Source organism: Mustela nigripes, chromosome 13, assembly GCF_022355385.1.
Source record: "Mustela nigripes isolate SB6536 chromosome 13, MUSNIG.SB6536, whole genome shotgun sequence".
Classification (NCBI taxonomy): Eukaryota; Metazoa; Chordata; class Mammalia; order Carnivora; family Mustelidae; genus Mustela; species Mustela nigripes.
In genome coordinates, this window is record NC_081569.1 from 67127855 (window position 1) to 67133854 (window position 6000).

Sequence of the window (6000 nt, forward strand, 5' to 3'; positions counted from 1 at the left end):
GTGTCCTATAATTCAACTCAGTTCTGACACTGTTCTGGAGACCAATAACCAGCCCGGGTTCTCACCTGTGCTTCTGACTGATTGACTACAGATCAGAGGTTCCAGTGACAGTGATTCCTTCTGTGGATTATAGGTTAAGACCTCAGGGCAGGAGGAGAGAAGGGAGGGAGGGAGGGAAAATGGGAGGGAAGAAGAGAGAGAGAGAGAGAGAGAGAGAGAGAGAGATATGCTTCTCTAAAGCCTCCAGAGAAGAATGCAGTCCTGCCAACACTTTTATTTTAGTCTGGTGAGACCCATGTGAGACTTCTGCTCTAACATACAGAGCAGTAGGGTAATACGTTTCTAAAGTCTATTGTCTAAGCTAAGTTGGTGGCAATCTGTTACAGCAGCAATAGAAAACTAGCATGGATTTTGACACCAAGGGTAGGGTGTTACTCGTATAGAATGTGGAGAGGCTTAGAGACTGGGCAACAGGGAGGGGTTGGACGAATTCTGAGAGACATGATCAGAGGCGCCTAAATTTCTCCACATGCAATCTTAGTAAAAATATGGACATTAAAGGTCCTGTGGAGGAGGTCACAGAACAAACTGAAAAACACATTATTGGCAACTGGAAACAGGAGGGAAGAGAATCCTTGTTAAACAGTGACAGAAAACTCAGTAAAATCATGACCTGCAGTCTTGTGAAAAGCAGAATTTGTTGAAAATAAATAAATAAAATAAAATTGAACACTTAGTGGAGATTTCCAAGTCAAGAGTTAAAAGGGAGGTCTAGTTTCCTCTTGCTGCTTTTAATAAAATGAGAGAGGAAAGGAATAAATTGAAGGAAGAAATGTTAAATAACCCCCTTTCCCTCCAGGATTCAGTAGTTTTGAAATCCCGCAGACTAACTTGATGGCAAAAGATGCTAATATTCACAAAATCCACTGTCAGAAATGCGTGTTCTACAGAAAAAGCCAAAGGAGTGACACCTTAGAAGATCCTGGTCAGAGTATAAGGCTCTCAGATTAAGAGTGTGCCTCATAAATACCCCCAATCATCCTAGAGAGCTTAAGGTGTGTTCCCTCAGCCATTTCAACAAAAGCCAAAAATAGAGAGGAGATTATCCTGGAAAGGTCTATGAATAAGCCTCCTGTCTAACTGAGTAAATCCCCATGACACACATGGGAGACCCATAGGTTTCTTGAGAATGTCACACCAGACAAACATTGCCAGCTTGAACTGAAATAGACAAAATCCAGAATGAAAGAAGGCTGTCTAACCACCAAAATTCTATACACCAGGAACAGGCTGGTTAAAACTGCTGGGCCGCACATACACGCTACGCCTCATGAGAAAGGAAGGGTGATTCTGATGACAGCCATGAGCACCGCGGACAGAGCCACAGTTACAAAGGATGATTCCCACAGCCTGACCCCTAAGGGAATTTTCTCAGCGGGATTTAGAAGTAACTTAAGACCCACACTTCTTTATTGCTTTCAGTTTTCTCCCTTTTTGAACTGGAACACCTGTGGCTGCCAACGTAAGCCTTTCCTCCCATTGTATTTTGAGAGAAGATAATTTATTTCTTGAGTGTCACGGATCCACAAATGCAAAGATATCATGCCCCAGAACGAAAAATGGGTCATTCTCAGAGTTCTCTCATACCTGATTTAGATGATAGAACTTGGGACTTGTGAGCCGATGAGATTTGGGACTTTGAGCTAATGCTCTCCTAGGTTGAGACTTTGGGGAACCTGGTGGAGGTGAATGCATTTCACGTGTGGGGCAGATGTAAGCTTCAGCAGCCAGAGAATGGAATTACCTCCAGGTAGTTAGAAGAACAAATTTGCATTGTTCAAGCAGCTAAGTTCGTGGTAAATTTCTTTACGGCAGCAATACAACCAATCGTACTAATACAGACACCTTTTCAGTGAGTCAGTGAGTCACAACTTTGCGTTGTGAGATTAAAAAAAGCAACAACAGCCACCGCAGTAAGTAAGTAAATAAATGAGAAAAATCTTGTCCCATCCAATTCTAGGCCCCAGATAAATAATATCTTCATCTGTGCTCATCAGAACCATGGGATTAACTCTAGGAGGTGTTTCCAGTCTAATCTTCCATTCCCAACACATACACTTAAGAAATCTGCTTTGTGGTTCTGAGCCTTCACGTCTACAAAGTAAAACGGGAAAGGGGAGTATGAACTCTGTGCCCAGGTACTGAGCCATGGACTGTCCATGGCCCTGTTCCCAGCAGTAACATACTACAGTTGAAGAAGATGCCTTCTGCGGAACCATACCATTGTTCCCTAGCCACTGAAATAGTTCCCCAATGATCTGTTTTTCTTCAACAATCATACATAGGTCCATGGCTTCTATTCATAACCAATAATGAGCCTCAGATTTTCTCTCCACTTCAAGTTTGTAAGTTCTAGATTCAAACTCCAGATGATCTTCCAACTCAGCAGGTCAAAAATAACAGGAGGCTCCCCTTGATAACCATCCATCCAGCTGTCATCCCAGACCTTCCTCCCTTCAGAGCCCGTATCTGATCACTCATCAAATCTGTCCATCCTACCTTTGAATTGTCTTTTGACTCTATACTCAACTTTCCACTCATATACCTTCACAAAGAGGTCACACCCTGGTCACCCCTCAATGAGACGCTCCCTTCACACACTCCATACACTCTTGTCAGAATTATCTCTCTTTCTAAGTCAAAAATATGATCGTATCAGCTCCTGGGTGAAAATATTTAATGACTCCTGTGATTTACAGAACAAAATTCAAATCCTTTACCATGGCTAGCCCCAACCAGTTTTTCAAGCTCTTCACCATCATTATTCCTTGAAAAATCCCATTTCTAGCAAGCCATGCTACGGGTCATTGCTCAAAGACAAAAGAAGCATGTGAAAAAAAAAAAATGGAAGTACTCTGATACAACTGTGCTGAGCAGTCTGTCCAACTTTCCCTCCCCAACCCTCTGCCTCTTCTTCCTCAGATCCTGAGTACTGCGTCTTTCAACTTCTCAAAATCTGTTCTCAGATTCTTCATTCATACTGGCAAATGATTAGTAACATTTTAAAGTGGTGCTGGTGCTGAGTCCCTTTAGATAGATTCTATTCAGCTCGCAAAAGAGGGACCAAACCAGCAGTGTGGTGAGTTTGGATGAAATGTGGAGAAGAGGAACGGGTACTTGTACAGCTCACCAGGAAAGGTGTGAGGATGTAAGTTTGCCGAGTTGGAGGCAAAATTGGTTAATGTTCTACAGGACAATAAAACCATAACCTTTGGGGTTATCTTTTCTACTGGACAAAATTATGCACCTCTATTCTGGACAAGGTCTACAAGTTAACATGTAACTTCAGAGTCTGAGCCCTTAATTAATGGTATAAAGCCAAGTCAGGCGCAGCTACCTTCCTCCAGGTAATTAAGTAATTCTCCATTGAGCCTGTTCAATTGGTGTAACACCGAAAGGATAAACTGCCCACCTTTTCACCTATTCCCAAGTGTTTAATGATTTTTTTCAAGCCCATCAGTGCAGGCAATCAAACTGGAGGACTTTCTGGCATCCATCAGTAGATGTATATGGGTAAATTTGAATTCTAGTATGTGCTCCTCCCTTTGATACCACCTATAAAAATAGCTTTGCTGATAGAGCAAATCATGAAATTAACTGGTGATGCAGGGGTAACCTGGAACAAGGGGAAACCACTGGTTCTGGAACAGGCAGACCCAAATTTGAAACCTAATTCAACCACTTAGCTGATGGTCTCTGCAACTTGGTTTCCACACCTGCCAGACTATAAGGATCAAAACCAGTGGAGAAATGGTTCCCAAACCAGGACTTGTCTGTGAAAAGGCATTTTCCAGGTTATATAGAAATAATAATAATTTTTAAAGTATGGAATGGGAGATGTGGACCACACAATTAGATTTGAGAGTTAAATGTAAATCCTGTTGTTTTTTAAATTTTGAGATTGTCCTTCCTATTTTGTGTGTGTGGTAAAATGTCTTTTTTGTTATGAAGTATTTTTTTCAGTGGTTTTACGTGGCAAAATAAAAGTCCGCAGCCCTTTGTCCGCCTTCAACTGACTTTTTTGATACTGCTTTGGGAACCACTGTAAGAGAGCGTGTGGACTTAGCTTCGGGAACTAAAAATATGTATACAGGGAGCTCTTATTACTGTAGTATACAGTGCCACTACGTGTATGGTGATGAAAATATGATCCAGCCGGTCCTAAAGTCTCCTAAAGAACACACACTAAGGCCATGTCTCCCCTGGGAGTCTAACTGGGGCCGGTGTCTCAAAGAGAAAGAACTTGGGGGCCATGGGCAGCACGGAGCCTTTGGGTTAAGCCCCGACCTTCTTTATAAGAAGAGGGATTTCATCCCCCAGACTTTTCCTTCTGGGAGGCAGCTGGGGGGTGGGGAGTGAATAGCATGATAGGGCCCTAACTGTTTAGTGGCTAGGGCACCACCCCAGCCTAAACGTCAGTGATGAGAGGGAAGAACCCAGTTTGCTACAGGAGAGCAGGGACAAAGAAGGGAAGGAGGGAGTGGTGCTCAGATCTGGGGAACTGAGGGGGCTGGTAGAGCTCCAGCGGGCCAGGAGGGGTTATGCAGCCATGTCTGCCCAGGACCTACGACAGCCCCACGACTTCTGTCAGGATAAAGGGTGTCGGGATAATACCAGGGAGTCCTACTGGTCTCTTTGAGCTGACCATTCACATTTCAAATTCCTTTTTTCACTTGACATAGATGTACTTCATTGAAAGAAATAAAAATAAGCCAGAGATAAAAATCAAATTCACTCACATCTGAATTTACACACAATCCCGTTAACATTTTAATATATAACCTCTGTGTCTTTTTTCCCTAGGCAGACTTTTTTTCCAAACAAAAAATAACGTGTTATTGTACATACAGTTTTCTACCTTTTTCTCATTAAACTAAAGACCCAACACTTTTCCATGCCCCTGAATGTACCATGTTATTTTAAGTGCTATGTAGTACTATTGTGCAAATGTGCCATAATTTAACAAACAGTGGGTGGGGGCGTTTAGGTTTCTACACACACACACGCACACGCACTATAGGGCAACGATAGTTCCTATAGCTATATCAAATGCTAATTGCAGACTCTAGATAATGGGCATATGAGTATCCACTGTACCATTCCTTCAACTCTTCTGCATGTCTGAAATTTTTTATGATAAGATTAGAATGAAAAATTTTTAGTGTCCTCAAATACATAATGAGTTCCTATAAGTAGCATGGCTGGGTCAAAGAAAATGCCAGTTTTCAAGGTCTGCAATGAGAGCTGATGATCAGTTCTCTCGATGAACAGTGGCAAGGGTGGGATCCTCTGGGGCTGGCCCAGAGCCCGCCTTAGAGCAGAGCAGAGCAGGAGCTGCCTCCCTGGGGCTGCGTGCCTCTCCCAGGCAGCCCAGAGGCCGCAAGAGCGCCCTGTCTGTGCTTTCGCACGGCCTCCCTGAAAAAGACAGCGGAGGGCCAGTCTGCCAGGCGCGCAGCATCAAAGCTGCAGCCTCTGGGAGAAGAAAAGGGCCAGTGTGCATTTGTGAAACTCCAAAGCTCTTCTCCAGGCACAGCGATTCATGGGGGAGGGGGAGAGGGAGCTGAAACTGTGCTTTAACAGAGTGAGCAGTCAGGCTGGGGGTGCCCCGCCAGGACAAAAGGGCCTCAGTGCTGGAGAGGAGGCAGCCCCAGGGCTTGGTGGCAGCATAAAGGGAAGCTGTGTCCCTGCAGCACTCAAGTTCACCTTTGTCTTCTGAGTCCAAGTCAAAGGAAGGTTACAGAAGGAGCCTTCAGGCTCTCCTCCCTCCTCAGGGGTCTGGTTGGTAGGAATGGCCAAGTTCATTCCCCAAGATGCTGGGAATTCTGATGAAAATAGAAATGTGCTTGCCTGCTAGTTGGGACAGCAGTCAGTGTTTGTGTCAATAGCTGTGTCCTCTGGCTAAGGCCAACGTTGGGGGCAGGGGTAGCCAATACAGATTAC